Below are 20314 nucleotides of genomic sequence, written 5' to 3' on the forward strand. Positions count from 1 at the left end.
TCACTTTGTAGACCAGGCTGGCCTCGAACTCAGAAATCTGCCTGCCTCTGCCTCCCGAGTGCTGGGATTAAAGGCGTGCGCCACCACGCCCGGCTCAGTCAATTTTCTAGTTATTGTGAGCAGCAGCAATGACCATGGATGAGTAGGATAGAGTTCTTTCATTACACACCCAAGTCTTATAACTGAGTTATATGGTAGTTGAATTTTTAGTATTTATAGGCACTTCTATACTGGTTTTCATGTGTCTGCAATGGTTTACACTATGATCTGCAGTGAATTACAGTTTCTTCTTCTCCCATATCCTTGTCTCAAAAAGCAAAAAGACAAAGCTACCAGCTCCCCTCTTCTGTCTTTTGCTTTCTCACTCCCTCACTCCCTCACTCTTGCTCTCTCATTTGTAGATCATAACATCTAATTTCTTGATATGTGCATTTTTGAGGAAGTTGGTGTAGGTTTAAGTTATGAAGGTAGAGAGGTTCCCAGGAGTGGGAGTAAGTTGATTTTGAAGGATGGAAGGGTGGTAATTGAAATCATAAGTCATGAAAAGGGAAAGGAAAATAATGATGACATAAAGACACAAGCCTGGAGGGGATCTGGAGAGGAGGGGAGGGAGAAACAGGAGTATGTGAGGAGATTCAAACAAAACAAAGTATCTGAATGTCATAAGAGAATTGATAACTCTGGGCACAAATTAAATCCAATGAGCTTGCCAGGGAGGGCATAGGCAATGTACAGTCATCCCGGTTTCAAAGCTCCTTCTCTTTTCATGCACAGCAATACCACTGATGTTTTACCTCCATTCTGGCTCCTGAGTTCCATGTGTAGATCAGGGTGATGCACATAAATGGTCGCAGTGATTCCTAAGTCTGAAGAGCTGCAATGCTCAGGTCTTGCTTAGAAACAATAAGAATGCAGAAAGTTTCTGCTGTCAACAGAGTAGCCAATGTGATTAAAATCACTGAAGAACAACACCATGTAAAATGTGTCCATTTCCTCTTGATATCTGTCTCCTGTGGAAAAATCATGAGCAATTCTGAAAGGCTTCTCTCTCTATGCTCAGGGTATACAGAACAAGTTATTTGTCTCAAGGTGCTGGGTGTCAGTAGACACATGAATTAAAAGGAGAAGGACCTCTCAGAGTTTTATGAATTTTTCTTTCTTGCTTCCTTTACTGGGAAGGGCACCTTCAGAACTGATGTAGTGATCACCAGGGGCCAGCGTTAAGACTTTAGTGAGGTATGAAGGGTCATGATCTCACTCTTACTGACAGAGCTACAGCTCTTCCATTTGCATTTAGTGGTATGCTGGATGAAATCAAATGGATTCTAAGAGAAGAGAGAAAAAACAACAGTGAAACCTATTGAATCCCAGGTTGCACTGGGGGGTGGGGGGGTTGGGCATTGTGAAAGGGAGATTTATCAATAGATGTTCAGACACTGTATGTAGCCTGACTATACTTCTGTTTTTAAAAATGGTTCTGAAGTGGGAGTTTGGTTACAGATGCAGTATTCTGGCATTTACCATCTTCACTGCAACCAAGCTTAAAATATCAATAGAGGCTGAAGCAAGCCTGGTGAACAGAGGCTGAGGGCAATGTCCCTAGAATGCAAATACAAATGTTCTACTTTTATTCAAATTTAGTAGTTTTAGTGATGTATGTTTCAGTGAGTCATGTCAGCAGTAGTTCATCAGAAGATCAGAGAATTTTTAAATGAACCAGTCACCAGTCTGTGGCCTTTGAGAATACACTTGTCCATCACAAGAAGAAATGTAAATAGAAGACAAATATCGAGAGAGTTATGTGAAGGCTGCAGAGATGCTGGGGTGTGTACATCTCTTCTTTCATGCACAGGGTCACCATTCTCTGATGGTAGTAGAGTATTGCTGTCACAGGGATAGGGTGATAGATGAAGAGCCTGGCCTTCATGGATTTATGATTTCAGTGTTATAAACAGGAAGGCATACACAAATATGTATAAAAAGAATGCTAAATATAACATGTGATGGAGATACCAGATTGGACTTAAGTCTCTTAAAACCTGCTAAGGTGAGATATACATACTTTTGTTTTCATTTTTCAGAATATAGTGGGAGGCATGAAGACCTTCAAATCAGAGGGCATTAGTCTATGGTATACACTCAGAGACATCCATTTTATTGTCTATATAATTGGTCCATGTAAAGTGGTGAAGAAGAATACATTGAATTGGTGTAGAAAATAGCATTGGTGTACTGAGATGTATCTAGTAGAAGCACCAGCCAAAGAGAACCCAGGTGGGATATTCTTCAAATAAAAGTGGTTCTTGCCCTGATAATATTAATGTATTGTTGGCTGCTATTCCTAGTGACAAGTAGTTATAGAGCATTTATTCATATAAATCCCTACAAAGGTAGAATACACAGAAATCCCTCTGTACATTTCATTTGGGAATTTTGAATTTTACTTGTTCCAAACTGAGCTAATATGAAAAGAAAAAACAGTAAGAAAGCCTTATTTCTTCAGTTCACTGGTTATCATTGGTTTGCTACTTAAAATGTATGAGTTGATGAAGCCAGGAGATGCAGTTCCGGGTACTGAAGCCATACAGTTTACTGCCCCCATGATCTTAGGAAGGATGGATGATTATCACAACCCACTTGCTATTATTCTCATAAGGATACTGTCCTGGGCCAGCTACAGTCTCACACTTATATAATTGAATTCTAGGTAGGGATGTGCTGCTGCTGGCTTATATGAAATTTCCACAGGTGCCAGCGTGAGTCCTGGCTTTAACAAACAATATTTTTAATTGAGATTTTATGTCCTTGCCCCCAAATCAAGCATTTTAATAGGTTCCCAGTTGGAAGAAGTGACTTCATAACAAGTTACCACACTTGCAGCTTCAGAAAGGTGTTTATTTCTCCACCTCCTGGTGAGAGTCCATCTACTGTGGTGACCTGCCACCTGCATGCACCATAAAATGTGTTTGTTTTCCATTATGCTCAAAGTGTAGCCTTTACAATTTGCATATCTCGTGCAGGATGTGCTGGCCCTGTTCCATCAGAAAACACAAAGATGGAGAAGTATTAGAAATATTGATTTGTCATTTATAACATGGAAGTGATAGATTGAAAGGAAATTTGGATGTTCTCCAGACTTCCAATAACTTGGACATTATTGTATTAAATGGAAAGATTTCAGTCTAATTAATATTCTCCATTCATAGGAGACAAAGAAGGCAGATTGAACCAAGAAATCTGTCACAGTAAAATGGGGACTTGTTTTTGAAATATTTATAGGATTAGGATATTCAAGGTGGTGACTAATAGAGTCAGGGTATGCTATAGGCTGGAATGTTGGCTTCTTATCATGCTTTTCTGTATTTGACAATCAAAGTGTTTATGAAGAGCTTGATGCCACCTGAGCTCTGTGAACTTATGCACATAGTTGATTTGGACTTTCATTTGTCCTGCCATGGATCCCTAGTAGCAACCAAATCATACTATATAAGTATGCTTGTATGCATGTGCGTACATGTGTGTGTGTGTGTGTGTGCATGTGCGTGTGCACATGCACTTGTGCAAATGTGTGCATGTATATGGCACAAGATAACTTTAAGCCTCATTCTTCAGAGACTGGACCTTGTTTTTATCAGTCTTTCTCTAACTTGGAACTCAGTATGTAAGCTGTGTTCTTTGTCCAGTGAGACCCAGAGATCTGCCTGTTTCTCTCTCCTGACCAGTGCATGCTCCCATGCCTTCTGTACATGGCTTCTAAGCATTAAACACACGCCCTTATGAATGCATCATATGTACTCTATCAACTGATCTGTCTCTCCATTTATCATTTGAAAATTATATAATCAGTCTTGTTCATATTTATCCCCGTGCCCTCTCCAACTTTCCTAAACCCCTTTAAACATACCTTGCTCCCAAGTTCATGCTTTCTATGTTAAAACCATTTTTTAATATTCTGTTGAGTCTTGTTAATGTGTACTATATGTGCATGCCTGTGGGGACATCTCCTAGGGGATTGTCAACCCTCAAAGTTGGTGCTCCAGCCTTCATTTACTCTCAACTGCCACTAGTTCTGTCCCTAGGGGTAAGGCCATGATAGTCTTCCAAATTTGTGCTGAAATTTTAAGTGGCCTGATTATGCATAGGTCTTTTGCAGGTTTCACATTACAGTTGGTGTGAGGGCATGAGTACAGCAGGCATGGCATGGCCAGAAGCCAGAATTTTACAGACACCGCCACCCCGGCTCCTCTTCCTCTTCCACATCACCTGAGTCTTAGGAAAACAGTAGATGCATGCGGCTGCTCTTTCTGTGACTGAGATCCTACAGCCACTGATCGCAACACTTTGAATTGTTAGTTAGCTTCTAATCTAATCTTGTTGGACTCTTCTAACCCTCCTTGTCTCAGCTTTTTTCTGCCTTTCATGATGTGATGTTGCTCAAGAAATCATCACACTTCCTTTTGACTCATGTTTTCTTCTTTTTACAGTACTCTTCCTTTCCGGCCAATTTTATGTATATCAATAACAGAATCTCAGATTTTTGATTCTTGGTTCCCCATCAAACTCTTATCTCCCTACATCCATGGGGCTCATAAGTCGTTATCTATTATAGGTTCACTGAGCTGTTTGGGGAAGTAAGCTTCACGTTTTCATGGTAAGGATCTCCTGTTTGGAAGCCTCTGCAGCTTCACTTTAACCAGGGCGACCTGTGGGAATGTCTCAAAGGTGGGATAACAGAAACACAAGGTAGAGCTTCACATGATCCTAGGGGCTTGTGGACCAGCCAGCCTAACCAAATCATTGTGCCAAATCTAGGTTCATCCAGTGCCCTGTCTCAAGAAGTAAATTAGAGAAGTGACTGGAAAAGACACCTGTCATGTAGGACTGTGAAAGGCAGTCTGAGTTCTGGTTGAGCTAAGGTTGAAAAACCCTGTGACCTTGAAGAATGGTCGGTGTTTTGCTATACTCCTGGACACCAGCATCCTGGCACAAGCTGTGGCCTCAGTAATGTAAAGGCAATGACCCAAGCCCCTCCCCAGGTAGAAGACATGACCACAGGTCAAGTAGCCCCAAGACATATCTCCATTTTAATGAGGTTCCTAAAGGCCTGGAGGTTTAGCTAATAAACTTCTCTTCCCAGACACTCCTCCCTGCAAAATGGTTTACTCATTGCCACTCTCTACCATGACAATAAATTCTTTAAAACCACGGACTGCCTCTTTTCATAGGGATCTGCCATGAGGAGCAATGGAACAGGCCTTCACCTAAAGAGCTGGCTGCTTAATTTCCCTGGGTTCCCTGACACAGCAACCACCAAGCCCAAGCCAAGCCACTCACCAATCAAGCGAAGCACTCCTCCCTGTGGGATCCAGCAGGAGCTCTCCCCACCTTTCCCCAGGAGCCCCAGTCTATGAGCCCCTACTCAGTTCTCAGCTCTTCCATGGCATTCACTGCCACCTGGGTGCTCATAGCCTGAAAACCAGAGGGCCCCAGCCTCCCTGAAGGACCAGGGACTGGCTGAGCCATCTCCAGCTGTCCCTGAGAATTGCACACTGCACTCCCTGACCCCTGGAGCAGTGTCCTACGATTTTCATAGCCTGGCACCCACCCAGTGCTGGTGTGGGGTAAGCACAGTCAAAAATCCTGTGTCCCGCCTCCCATCATGCCCAAGCCCTGTGGTGGAGTAGACACAGGATACCATAACCCAACACTGTCATCCATTTCTGGCCTCACACATGTACACACTGAAACATGTTTGCGTATTGGGACACATACACAAACTCAAGAACAAGCTCAAATTAAAAGTTAAAATCTAGGACCCTCTGGTGGACACTTAGCTGACTCAAACTGCAGCATAAGTCTGGGGCTTGCATTTATTGCATTCATGGATCCACATAGGGTGTATGCCCAGTGCCTGCTCTTAGCCCGATCATTTCGCTTGTCCCAGGTAGCAGCATCATTTTGCCTCCTTGGATTGATGTGACAGAGTGGGAGAAAGGCGCATTGCCTTGGCTGCTGCTGTCCTGCCTTGATTGAGCTCTCTGTGCTAAAGGGAGTTTGAGCTGAGCCTAGTTTTTTTGATGATATGGTTTCAGTCATTTGTCATAAGATCATTCCAATGAAGCTGTTGACTAACTTGAATACTTAATTACTGAAGGAGAGAGGCTGCATGTGTGTGAATCTCTAGTCCTTTCTACTGGGTTATCTGCCAGGACTGACCACTTCTTGGTAGTTTATGCGGTACGGTGTCGAATTATAGATAGATAGATAGATAGATAGATAGATAGATAGATAGATAGATGATAGATAGATAGATAGATAGATAGATAGATAGATAGATAGATGATTGATAGGTAGGTAGAAAATGCATAAGTAGATAAATAGATAAAATGAAGAGAGCCATGTAGCATCCATACTACCCTGAAGCATAATAAACAAACAAACAAAGCCATTATTTCATCTACACATTCTGCAGTGAGCAAAGATTGCTTCCTTTGAGATCATGGCTGCCTTTTCTTTGAACAGAAATCGATGGCACTCAGCAATTGCAGCCATGAAGGCTTCTCTGCAGTGGTTTCTAACCTGACACTCACCTGATTTCTTGGGTCAGCTCTGCGGGGATGCCTTGCTGATGCTCTCTCATCTCTGTAGCCTTGATCCAAATTGCATTAGTGGCATTTGATATAATTGTCTCACAGAAAAGTTTAGCTAAATCGACCATAGATGTATTGTGGATGCAGAATCATCTTAGGATCGTTTGTTTGAATGTCACAGTGGAGAGTTTAGGGGACTATGTCCTTCTTCCCTGGGGACTGACTGCATCCTTCCCAGAACATGTTTACCGCTTCAGCCCCTTCTCATTTTGAGAAAAATTAAGACATGCATCTTGCCTTCATTCCTCCTGCCCATCATTGCCCACCATTGATTCACACAAAACATTTTTGTGTGATAATTGGCCTCAACTAACACACTAGCACTTGCCATTTGTGACATCCTGTTGAATATTTAAGGAGATGGAGAGAGAGAGAGAGAGAGAGAGAGAGAGAGAGAGAGAGAGAGAGAGAGAAAGAGAGAGAGAGGAAAAATATGTTTCATGCCAAGATAACCTGTCAGAACGCCTTAAATATTTACTGTGGTTTTGATGTTTCATTTATCTCAGTCACAGGGTATATGTATCAGTTCAAATATTCATGGTAGCATACTGAGGCACTTCCCCTATACCATGATTCCTATTACTAGATAATTCTTTTTTATTAAGAATCAGCTGCTCAACATGCCCTCTGCACTGAGCATCCCTGCCCTCTCTTCCCTTCTCCTAACTCTTGGCCTTCTTCAGAGATGTAATCCTTAAAGCCATCTGGATTCTTTCAAAACTGCCAAAGGTGCAATTGACCTCTGGAGGAGGGATGGCTTGAACCTGCCGCTGGTGCACTCTGGGCACTACAAGAAATCCTCCATAGTGAGACCCAGAGGGGTAATGTGCAGCATGTTTCAGACAGAGCCCACTTCTGCACTCAAAACTACCTTGTAAATGACAGTGTACAGGGAGGCCCCACAGGAGCTGCCACCCACCCAGGACCTCTGCCTCCTTCAAACTTCTCCAGTGTGACATGTTTTGACCCTCATAACCATAACTTTAAAATTGAAGTTTCTGCAAGGATCAAGAAAAACAAAATATATCGACATCTCCATATACATTCTATTTAGTAATTATGTCACAGAGCAGTTACTACCTTGATTTATCTATCCCACACATGGCTCAACAGACTTCCTTCAGGGGCTGGTAGATGGTTCAATAAGGAAAACATTTGCTGCACTGGTGTGAGTGAGTATTTGAATTCAGGTTCCAGACTCTATGTCTAATCAGATGAAGAGGTGGACATCTGTAATTCCATTGCAATATGGGAATTGGAGATATAAATATCATTACAAACTGTGGGTCATCCAGCTTTGCATAAACAGCAAAACACAACAAAGGGCCCTCTCTTATACAATGTATAAGGCAAGGTATAAAGCACCCAAGGTTATCCTGTGACCTGTATGCCTGGGCACATGTGCCCACATTCACTCACAAAACTAAAGAGAAAAGAAAACAAAACAAAACACTTTCTTCATTCTATCAACAAGATAAAATGGAATGTAGAAAGATAAGTAACTAGCCCCAGGAGGTAAATTCACTCCAGGGATTTTGAGAAACAATGCAAATGGTATGCAGTTACCCTCTTGACTTCTTGTCAGATTTGAGAGCCAGGGCAATGTGGCTTTCTAGAGATACTGGAAAGCTCCTGTCAGCATCAACACTGAACTTGCTTTGTTAGTGTAGACTAGAGATAATTTAGTGTAAAATGCCCCAATAAAAAATTTCCCCAAAGCATATGTAAACCACAACATAATAGATTTATCAAAGTAGCAGAATGCTATTATGTTCAATAGATTAACCAGACCGAAGCTATTTGTCATAGCAACGGGTGCTGGAGTTGACAAATTACAACTGAACTCAGTTTGTAGCAAAATGTAAGACACTGTCTTGGCACTGATTAATTGATGTGAGAGTCCAGCTTAGAATATATTACAGGGATTTAAATATCATTCAGAAGAGAACATCACCATGTTTCAGAACATCCACAAACGGTACCAAGCAATTATGTTGTTTCGTTGATAACAACACATCTGGAAGAGACCACTCCATCAAGTTAGTCGTTTTTAATTGAAAAGAAAAGAAATTTTATGTTATGTACTTAGGCTGACTTCCAAGCAGCCTGATTAGAGCTTGTGGTAGGGGGCAAGGCATATATTATTTTTGAGAAAGGAAAATTTAGGGACTAGGGAGATGACTCAGTTACTTAAGTGTTTCCGGTGTAAAGCTTGAGAACTTGAGCTCAGATCTCCAACATCCTTGTAAACAAACAAGCCATGTTGCTGTGCACCTGCCACCCCAGTGTGGGGCAGTATGAAATGCAAGACTTCCTTGAGCTGCATAGCCAGCTAATCTAGTCAAACTGGTAAAACGTAAGTTCACTGAGAAACCCTGTATCAAACAACAGTGCAGAAAATGGCTGAGAAAGACTCCCAGTGGTGACCAATCACTTCTGCATGAACACCAGTGCTCCAGCACATAAAATAGACATGAAATACATACATATATATATATATATATATATATATATATATATATATATCTCACAAAAAACAAAGAAATTAAATTTTTCCATGGCTGTCTTTTACAAAGATTTTCTTCCTGGCAGCTCTGAGGTTGAGGTGGATAATCATTACTTCAGGGGCAGGTTAGGCTACATGGTAAGAAGAAAATAACATTAACTCTGAGAATATAGTTTACCCTGATAATGTAAAAAATGCTTCTCTAATAAAATATAGGCAGTGGAAGATATGTGCTCAGAAAGAGAAGGAAAATGGTTTGGAAAGAGGAAGTACTTTGGTTTTATAATCAGCAAACAAACCTTTAGTTTACATGTCTCCATTTGATGATAATCAAGAACATGTCATCGCTCTTGTTGGTTGCCAATTTATTCCAAAACAGACAGCAGTGTGAGATTATTCTGTAAAGGGAACTAGAGTCATCCCAATGATGTCCACATTCCCATCCCTGTCTGGCAAATTAAGTCTCTGTGCAACATTGTCCAGTTCAAGATATCAATCAGTGCCATATCATATGGGCTTATTGGGTTTGCTCCATTTCTGCCCATTGCCAGATGATATCTTCATTTGTTGCTAGAAGATAAGTTTGAATATCCTTGTGTCAGTGTTCTCTAAAGGAACAGAACAGACAGAGAGGGAGAGGGAGAGGGAGAGAGAGGGAGAGAGAGGGAGAGAAATAAACACCTCCCCTAGGATGATCCCCTTAACTTATTGTCCAATTAGAAATGGTAGAAATGGTTAGGCCTTAAAATTATATACAAACAAGTCATAGCAAATGGACTCAGCAAGTTTTATATGTATGTATATATATGTAATATATACATATGTATAGAATTATGTATAATGATAAGAGTAAAGGAAAACTGACCATTAATTTGGGAGAGAATGGGGGACATAGGGAAGTTAGAAAGAAGAAATAGAAGGTGGAGGTGAAATAATTATACTTTGATTTTTAACATGTTTAGTAAATAAGAAATAAAGAGAAAATTACAGTAAGTATAATTTGTCTTCCGAATTCAGCACACAGTAGGATAAATGTAAATTGATGTCATCCAATCCATGCATTAGATTTTAAAGTAAGGCCCAAACAATTGAAATGACTTATATTAAATTTATGCTGTTTGATAGGTGGTGGATTAAAAAAAAAGTAGGATTACAAAAACAATAAGCACTTCGAGTGGCTTACGGGAAGGTCGACAATGCTTTCAGAAGGAAATGTTGGTTGCCTATACAAATTAGCAAAGAGTTCAGGACAACCTTAGCCTTGCTATGGGCAAGACTTCATGGTTGATTTGCATAGAATCCTAAGACTGTGCACTAGAGTCCAAACTTTTTTTTCTGTGCAAAGTTTGGGCTCGAGTAGTAAGAATAATTGAGGCACTCTGGTTGGGAGTGCCGGCCCATAACCTCTGCTATTCAGGAGGCTGAGGTAGAAGGACCACCACCAAAGACCTTGCCTGGTCTACAGTGCAAGGTCAAAGTTATTCTGGGGAACTCAGTGAAATCCTGTCTCAAAGTAAAATATGCATTTTTATATTAAGAAAATAAATACAAGGGAAGCAACAGAGAGCTCGGAGGTTTGGGACAATAAGAAACCTGGGTCAAGACAAGGCATGGGAAATTGCCATTGCCTACTTCAAACAGAGTATCATAGGTGCATAGAACTAGAGATAAGCACTGCAGTATGTGTTCCCTGGGGAGCTGAACTGACATTTGTCCCTCCATATACAAGACTAGACATTAGTTTGTATCTCTTTCCAGTTTTCTGCCTAAGACATGGCTATGCTGTGCCATCCTTCCAATTAATAAGAAAACACCAAACAGAACATTAAAGCTTACAGCTTCACATTTTCAAATTAAATTATCTATTGATTAGTTCTTGGCTGTTATTAAAAATCAGCAAAACCACTGCTGATGGTTCCTTGAAAATATCCATCATGATGACTTTGATCAAATCATAAATGGTGGATCTGCACTTTATGGGTAGAACTAAAGGAAGCAAATGAGCAATAAATTTGAAGCTCAGGTAATTGGGGAGGGAGTCATCTATTTAATCAGTCCCGAGAGCTAACTGGTTCTGAGAACTGATGCTCTCATATTTTGTTAAAACCTTTTGTCTTAAAAGATCATTTATATGTCCTTAAGGAAATATTCAATAGTGACAAGAAGAAGCTGCTGCTGGGGTGGAAGGCAAGGGCAGGGAGTGGCTGTCATCAAACTTCCAATCTGTGCTGGATAGGGAAAACTCTGATGATCCATTTTCATAGTAGGGTGAAAGTGCAGTGTTGCAGGATATTTGATCATGCTGTGAATCCTGAGAGATTGTGTTATGGTATGGCTTAGCTTTGAGCACACACATTTAATCACTCTGGCTGGAATACAGACATGCCTTTAGTACACACTTTTAATCCCAAACAATGAAGGTAAAGTTAGTTTATAGAAGGAAGCATCCATGTTTGAAAGTGATGTCCAATTGAGTGGCAGACAAAGTGATGAAACAGAGAAAGGTTTGACAGACTATTATACATCCAACTCTCATGAGAAGAGAGGAAAAGGAAGGTACTTGAGGGACAGTGGACAGGGAAGGGGAGAGAGAGAGAGAGAGAGAGAGACAGAGAGAGAGACAGAGACAGAGAGAGAGACAGAGAGAGAGACAGAGAGACAGAGAGACAGAGAGAGAGACAGAGAGACAGAGAGACAGAGAGACAAAGACTGAGAGCAGATTAAATCAGTAACATGGAGAGGAGTTTTGAGCTAGAACAGCTGAGTTGAACCAGCCATTGAGAGTTCAGAAAGAATTAAAAAAGAAGTGAGCTTATTCATCAGTAATACTCAGAGGCTGAAAATATTCTAGGCCTAGATTAGATTGTACTGAGGCTAGAAGCTTCTAGGACTAGGCCCAAGTTAGCAGACCAAGCCAAAAAACCTCAGAGACAAAAATTACACCAGGAGCAAGAGTGTTAGCAAGCCAGATGCCCCAGAGTTCGCAATCACAAAAGAACACCCATGATGTGCACTCACTGATAAGTATTTTCTTAATATAATGTCACCAAGCAACACGTGGTAGCATTCTTCCTTCCATTTTCCCCAGGAGCATTCTTCCTTCCATTTTTCCCATGTTTTCCCTTAAACAAATGTTTAAGGTTTCTTTAACCTTAAACAAGGATGTGCTTCTTCCAATAATCATACCTCTGCACATGGCAGGATGTCAGTCAGGGAGGCAATTTTGGACATGCTGTGCACTCTCTTGGAGTGACTCTATAGTTTTCTATTAGTTGTGTTGTATTATTAACTATTTCTGATAGCTTTCTATTGATTCATACCTACCTCCATAGCCATAGTTCAAAGTTGTAAATTGTGAAGCTTTGCATGGGTGTGTCATAGCATTGTCTCATTGGTTCAACGGCACTGGGTGGCATCATAGTTCATGCATGTTCTCAGGACTCTCAGGTGAGTTTTCTGTCTCCAGTGGTAGCTAACAGTGCACTGTCTTCCAGACCACACTTGGGTTTATGGAAATTTGGGTTGATTCCTTCACAACATATTCAGTGTCTTAGTTACTGTTTCCACTGCTTTGAAGATATACCATGGTCACAGCAACTCTTATGAAGGAAATGATTTAATTGGTCTGGCTTACAGTTCACAGGGTTAGCCCATTGTCATGGCAGGAAGCATGGAGGCAAGCAGGCACACATGGTACTGAGTGGTAGTTATGAGTTTTACATATGGATCCATTTCTAGCAGGAAAAGAACTGTGAGCCACTAGTCCTGGTTTGAAATTCTCAGACCTAAAGGTCCACTCCCGGGTGGTATGTTTCCTTAATAAAAAAAAAAAAAAAAGACCACACCTATTCCAACAAGCACACACCTAGTAATACTACCAGTCCCTATGGACCTACATGAACAATTTATCTGCCACACCTAGCTCCTGTCAACTTTGGAGCCAAGACTTCTCAGAACCAAATAGCACATGCTTATAATTCTAGCACTTGGACAGTAGCAGTAGTAGTTTCAGTAATCAGTAGTTCAAGGTTATCCCTAGTGACATAGTACATTTGTGGTCAGCCTAGCAATTATGAGACCTTGTCTCAAAATAATAAAACTAAGAGGGAACAAATAACAAAAAAGGAAAGAAGAAGAAAGAAGGAAACAAAGAAACAAAGGAAGAAAGGAAGGAAGAAAATTAAGTAAACTAATGATAGTCTATTCTGAGGGATGACACTTCTCATTTAATTGGAAGCCTTTATTTCAGGACATGTACCCAACTGTTAGTAAATTCCTTTGATGGCTGTTGCCTCTAATTTGTGGTGCTACCGTGTATTCTGCATCCCACTCTCCTTGAGTTCTCTGATAACACAGGACAAGCTCAAGCCCACAGTCACCTTAGCTTTGCGGGTGATGTGTTTGGAGTGATTTGAAGGCAGAGTTCAGATTTATTTCTCATAAGTCGGATATTTGGAGGCGGATTTCATGGCCTCCTCTTATTTCTCCCTTGCCTGTGGATAAAGCTGTTTATGAGATGGGTGTTTTTAAAGGAACAACTTTATTCTTTGGAAGGTTGACAGGACTTTTAAAGAGGAAAGAAATTAGAAAGCAGAGCTGGAGGCAGTATGGTCAACCAAAAAAAAATAAATAAAGAAGGAAGAGAAATAAAAGAAAATCCAAAGTAGTCACTAGTATCCAGTATTTGAAATGTTTGGGTATAGGCACAGTTCACATTCCCATACCCAGATAGATTTCATTTCTTCATTAAACCCAGCCACGCCTGGTAGCAATTAAAAGTGCACACCAAACAACAGAAGCACTATTCTAAGACATAGTCTATTTTACTATGGACTCTGGGCTCACAGGTATCCGAATCCTATTTTGTCATAAATTTGTATGGGCATGCAACCACACTTACTCATTTGGACACTGTTTATAAATGCTTTGTGTTCCAAAACTGACTCGAACAATGTAGTCTGGTCACTCGATTGTAGATAATTTCCTCTCTGGTCTTCTAGGAAATATTTGTAGATGTGACAAACCTGGTGGTGGAGAGAAAGTACATACAGAAGTACTTTATGAATGTTAGGGAGCAGATTCATCTCTTCTCTAAGTCAGCAGAGTCTTGGTGGAAGGAAACAAATGAAGTTCTTTCTGAGACTGAGGGAGGTGTGCTTAAGAGACACGAGCAATGCCCAGTCACATGGGCTCCATCCTTCTGCACTGCCTCCGCAGGCCAGATAGCTACTTTACCTACATTGAAATTAGAATGAGCACTGGCAATAGGCCTCATCTTCAATAATGAAACGAGATCTGTGACAGAGCCACGTGATTAGTGAGAGGAGAAGCATGACACTGGGGCTAGAAATGGCCTGCTATAACCTCCTCCCTCCCCTAGAACCTTATATTCAACTCGTTATCTGCAGTACACTGGAATGGGGCTGTATTCAAAGACAGGGTCCTTACAGAGTTATAAGTTATAGATAGCATCATTACTGTGATCCCTGACACACACAACATGTCTGGTGTCTATATATGAAGAAGCATTGAGACTTAGACATGGAGAATGGAAGCCACATGTGGAAGATGATTTTCCACAAGCTAGGGAGTAAGGTCTGACTTAGTTGCCTCTTTCCTTATTGTGACAAAATATGTCACACTATTTAAAGGGATTTATTTTGGCTCGTGGTTTGAGAGAATACTGTGCCCTTATGATGAGGAAGATGTACCAGCAGGAGCATGAGATGTCAGGTTGCATCTGCAGCCAGGAGGCCGAGAACCTTAAAAGCCTGCACTTACCTGCCTTTCTCCTTTTCCTTTTATAGGCACTGTGGTTCTCCAGGTCATGTCACTGTCTCCCACATTTAGTGTATTTCTTTTCAGCTGAGACTTACAGACACATTCAGATGTGTGTCTCCTAGGGGATTCTGAATCAAGTCAAACTGCCAATGAAGATGAACCTTTTCCTGTCTTGCAGTCTAGTGTCTGGACTTCAAAATGTAGGGAGAACACTTATATAGTTTTGGTCAACCAGCCCATGGGACTTTGTGGCATTATCTCAGTCAAATGCACTCAACTGTGGATTATTTAAACTCTTGACATAACACACATTTCTCCCTGCTGTGTAAGGCAGTACTTCTGAGCCACAAATACATTTTTATTCAGGGTACAGGAGGGGCTCTCTGGAGACACTTTCCCTTTTCACAGTCTGAAGTTGGGATTGTGATACTATCTTTGTGTAACAGGGTAGAGACAATGGAGGCTATTAAACATCTTAGTAGCACATAGCTGCTACTTCAGAACCAACAATTGCTTAGCTTGAAATATCACTGGTGTTCAACATAAGGACTCCTGGTGTCAGAAAACACACTCTTCTTGTGCTCTCTGCTCCTGTCCATTGCAGATCGTCAATATTCTCTGCAGGTTTCAGAAGAGATTGTCTACTCATGTTGGGTCATCAAGTTAACAATACTGAGTTACTTGTCTCTTGCTGCTCTTCTAGCAAATTCCCAATGAACACCTAGAAATACTAGGAGGTGCTGCATTATGTCTGGTGGGGATTCTGGCTTCCCTGGAAGAGTCTTCCCTGAGAGCCTATAACTTCCTCAGGCTTACAGCTTGAGGCTGGTGTGGGTGATCAGGAATAAATGATTGATAGGCTGCAAGCCTGCCAGACAAGGAAAACTTTTGGGAAGCTTTCTTTAATATCATATTTTATATACAAACATGGGTCAGGCCAGGCTATAGATAGATATAGATATAGTATACCTGACCCTGGTGCAGGTGTGATCAGTTGTACTCACACAGAGATCTATCCAAATGATTTATTTATGCAGCAATCCAGCTCCTGTTTTTTCATAGTAAGAACACAAGACAAAAGTTCTCTGTGTGTTCCTGTACATATGTGTACAGATTTAAGGATCATTGTGAATACATCAGTGTGTGGACAATCGGATGCTTCAGTTCATATGTATATGTTTGAGAATATGAATATGTGTATGATAGTGGTTGTGTGTGGGTACATATATTCATGTGTGCATCTATCCATTGAGAAGTGTGTGGAGGGGGATATGTGTATATGTGGTGGGAGATATGTATATATGTAAGAGTATATCAGTATATATGTCTATGGGTATGTATGTAGATGTATTTAGGCATATGGATACATTTCTTTGTTTGCATATGTGAGCATTTGTATTCATGTTTGAATTGTGTTATTATGGTTGAATATGCATGTGAATGAATATGTATACATTGTGTATGGGATTTTTTATGTATATATGTCCATGTGTATATGAATATATATGTATATGCATGGTAAATGTGTACATGCATGAATATGTGTGTTTATGTGAGTATGTATGCATGTGTTTAGTGTCCTATGATCTGACCATTTTTAGTGAATACTATAATTAGCTTTTTAGACACTAGATATATCACCGTATTTTTTTTTTGACCCGTAAATCCTCCTTTAGCTTTCAGATTCCTTGTTCATATTCCAGCTTTAAATCACAAAGAATTGGACTTTTGGTGCCAAACCAAGGTATATTAATTCTGGATAGTGCTGTAGGAAGACATCTGAAAAATTCCAGAGCCTGAGCCTGTTTACCTTGCAACAAATACATGTATACACACACACACACACACACACACACACACACACACACACACACTTCTTTATCTACATTGCAGAAAATTGAGGAAAATATTTGAGCAGATTTCTGAAATCTCTTTCTTGCTGGAATGAGGTTCTTTCAAGGAACTTAACAAAAAGCATCTATTGTCTGTTTCTCATGCCTAGTTGAATCCATACAGGATGACAACCTGTCACTTGTGCCTAGCTGCGGAGATTACAGCCTCTATCACGAGTGCTCTGGCTACCAGGTTTCAGATCCTAGGTAAGCATATGCAGCCCAGGCACTTGTAGTGTCTGCAGCCACCCTGCACTGCAATAAGCCCCTGTCTTGTTTATGTCAGTATGGTGGTATTCAGAGAATTGTATGTAAGGTGAAAGAATCCTGTTCTAATTCATTGATAATTAGGACAAATACACCTGCTTATAATAATGTGATGTCCAAATAACCCACTGGAACTTGAGACAAGTACATGTATGTTGCACATTAAATGATCCCAGACTGTGGACTATCAGTGTGCTAGTACAGAACACTAACATGTGGATGGTTTGCTGGCTACAACTCCTTTACTGCATATAGAAAAGACCAGAATTCAAAAAAAATACCCCTGCAAGAGCAAAATGCTTCAGTCTAATCGCTGTGAACAGGAGATAGTCTGTGTTTCTCGTATTTCTTGATGACCATCAGAACTCACTAACCTGGACAAATTGTTTTTGGTCTATGTTCTCTGATATAGTGGACTAGAGTTATAAAACCCCTGAGTGTCTGAAATCTGCCTAATGTGTCCAATAAGCAGATCTTTTAATTTTATGTAATTATAATTAATATGAACTCTGATCTCACAGCTTGAAATAAAGTTTGGTTATACTGTGTATTTTTATTATGCATGTAACACATTTAAAATCATAGACGAAAAGCATACAAAGATATGTGCCAAACTGTTAATGCCTCTCAAGCTGGGATTAGAGATGTGTAGAGAGGGGATTTTAATGCCTTATCTTGCCTAATTCCAAAAAGAAAAAGAAGAAAGGAGTGGGATTAGAAACTAATCAAATCAATCAGTGAGACTAATTATATCATGGAACCAATTATGTAGAACCATGTCTTGGAATTAAAATGAAAAGGAAGGAGATGAAGGGCTGGGTGATTATCTCTGTAATCCAGACAAGGCCCTCCTCCTCTTGGCAGGGCAAGTGAACTCTGAGCCCCAGGCATCTGCTTCTTAAGTCATACACATTTGATACTTCATGATGGGACAATGTCCAAAGATCTGAGTACTCTGCAGGTGGGGATCACAGAGAGAAGCAAGGTGTGGGAGCAGAGATATGATCTGCCTCCAGTCTCTTACACTAAACCTCTGGTCCAGCTCCAGTTTGTGAGAAGCCCTTGCAAAGCATGCAGACCTCTGGCTGGTCTGGTGAGCAGTGATGAAGACTTATCTAATTCTCCTTGGCTAACATGCACACAAGTAGCTAAGGGTTCATAGGCCTGATCATGCTACATTTGGTCATTTCACAGGCACAGAATTCTTGCTCAGGTTTCTTTTCTTTTTTAGTGTGTGTGTGTGTGTGTGTGTGTGTGTGTGTGTGTGTCTGTGTGTCTGTGTCTGTGTCTGTGTCTGTGTGGGTATGTGAATGTATGTGGAAACTATATGCTGACATGAAAAAATTTCTATCACTCTCCTCTTCCTTTAGAGAGAAAAGATCTTTCTGAACAAGGGACTTACCTTTTAGCTAGACTTACTGGCCAGCAAGCCCCAGGAACCTTCGTGTCTCCACCTCCAGGTGTCAGGTCCTACAAGTACAAAACATTTTATTTTCTTTAAAGATGTACACTTAACATTAAGTACTTATACCAAAGGGAATAAAGAGTCATTCATGAGTGAACATGGTGATCACGTGTATTAATGTTAGCCTGATTGACAGGGTCACTCATGTAGTAGTTGAATGGAAATTCAGAGTTCTAGAACAAAAGACAGTGAATCACAAACCAAAGCCTTTACCCAGTGTGTTAGTGGGACATAGAGGTAGGTGGATCACCAAAGAGAGAGGAGACCTATGTTTAGGTTTCGGATGCTATCCCATGGCATTCTTTGCTTTTGTTGGTGGAAGCTAAATCAATATATATGAAAAGATTGTTCAAATAAACAAGAGCATAGAGTCAGATAGAGGCAAATGATAGATGTCTTTCAAGGTAAATAGTACCAGCTGAAGATAATTTGGTCTGCCAACATGCATTGTTTCTACTCTGTACAATCAGACATTTGTAAGTTGTCAGCGAGCCTGTGGAGTTCAACACAGAACTGGCTTTATGGAGAACTTCAGTTCTCAGCCCCAAGGAAATAAAATAAACCCAGAAGAAGAGAGAAATGCAGGGAGAAAGACATGAAGGCGAACCCCTGGGGTACAGGTTAAAACCTGTTCTAGAACAATAGTGGCTATGTCCCAGGGTGTACATGCTGTTCCTTCTGAAGTGGGAAGAGTGTTCCTTCTGTGTGACAAGTCAGTGTGCCCTGTCTGCATCCCTGCCTTATTGTTATTACAAAGGCAGCCTTGTCATAGAACTCCAGGTGCCTCTGGGACTTAGATCTGTCTGGGGTCTGAGCCACCACGCTAGGTGCTAATTTCCACAAAGTTGCAATCAAATTAAAAGTTATATCTGACTCTGAAGCGAGGGGCCACTTGGGACCAGAAATGGCTTGCCTTTTATTTTCCATTCCCAGTATTGTGTAATGAACACAGCATATGGCACATTTTAATTTCAGCAAATATTAATTTTTAATGGGAAGTATACACCTGGCTTTGTATTGTTCCAAAATTATCACAAAGGCCAGAAGTTTTTTTTTTATGTGATTTTGATGCAATTGTAATTAAAGTGAAGAAACTAATACACATATTTTGATAGAAAGTGTGTCACCCGGGTTGCCCTTAAACTCAAGATTCTCTAAGTGCTAGAAACTCAGGTGGGCACTGCACCCTGCAAGTAGTAAATACTCCTCTCTAGTGGCTGGGTTACTCATCTGCAAAGACACCCGTGGGGACAGATTCTCTGTGAAGCATGTTGCATCTTCAATGAAGTAAATTTTCAGAGTATAGGCTGTTCTTTAGCATCTGCTGATATTTTGGCCCTCTGAGAAAAATTACAATATAGCTACCAAGACTGAAAGTTAATATGCTCCAAGTAAAGGTGATATTCTATTGTATTATTATCTGGCAATTAAAAAAATCAATATTTAGTGATTGCCTCAGTGCTTTTATGTATCTAACAATGACCTTAAAGTTCTGGTTTTCCCTTTCTGCCTCCTATGTGTTAGGCTTACAAGTGTGTACTATCACATCAAGTTTTCTGTGACACTGGGAAATGAAAACCAAGTATCATTCTTGTTAGGAAAGCACTCCATTAAAGCAGCTGCATCCTTATCCCTTGTCCTCTATTTAGTGCATGATATTTGTATTCATTCCATTCGTATGCCTTTGTGGGGAACTTAGGAAGGCAAGAGAGAGGGAGGGAGAGAAAGAGAGAGACAGAGAGAGAGACAGAGA

General features: G+C 40.6%; 1 protein-coding gene across 13 annotated transcripts in view; it reads left to right on the top strand.

Annotated features, from left to right (window-relative positions):
• Rbfox1 (RNA binding fox-1 homolog 1) overlaps window positions 1–20314 on the top strand; it is a 1640850-nt gene that overhangs the window by 807109 nt on the left and 813427 nt on the right. The window lies entirely within an intron of this gene.

This window comes from Mus caroli, chromosome 16 (assembly GCF_900094665.2).
Source record: "Mus caroli chromosome 16, CAROLI_EIJ_v1.1, whole genome shotgun sequence".
Taxonomy (NCBI): domain Eukaryota; kingdom Metazoa; phylum Chordata; class Mammalia; order Rodentia; family Muridae; genus Mus; species Mus caroli.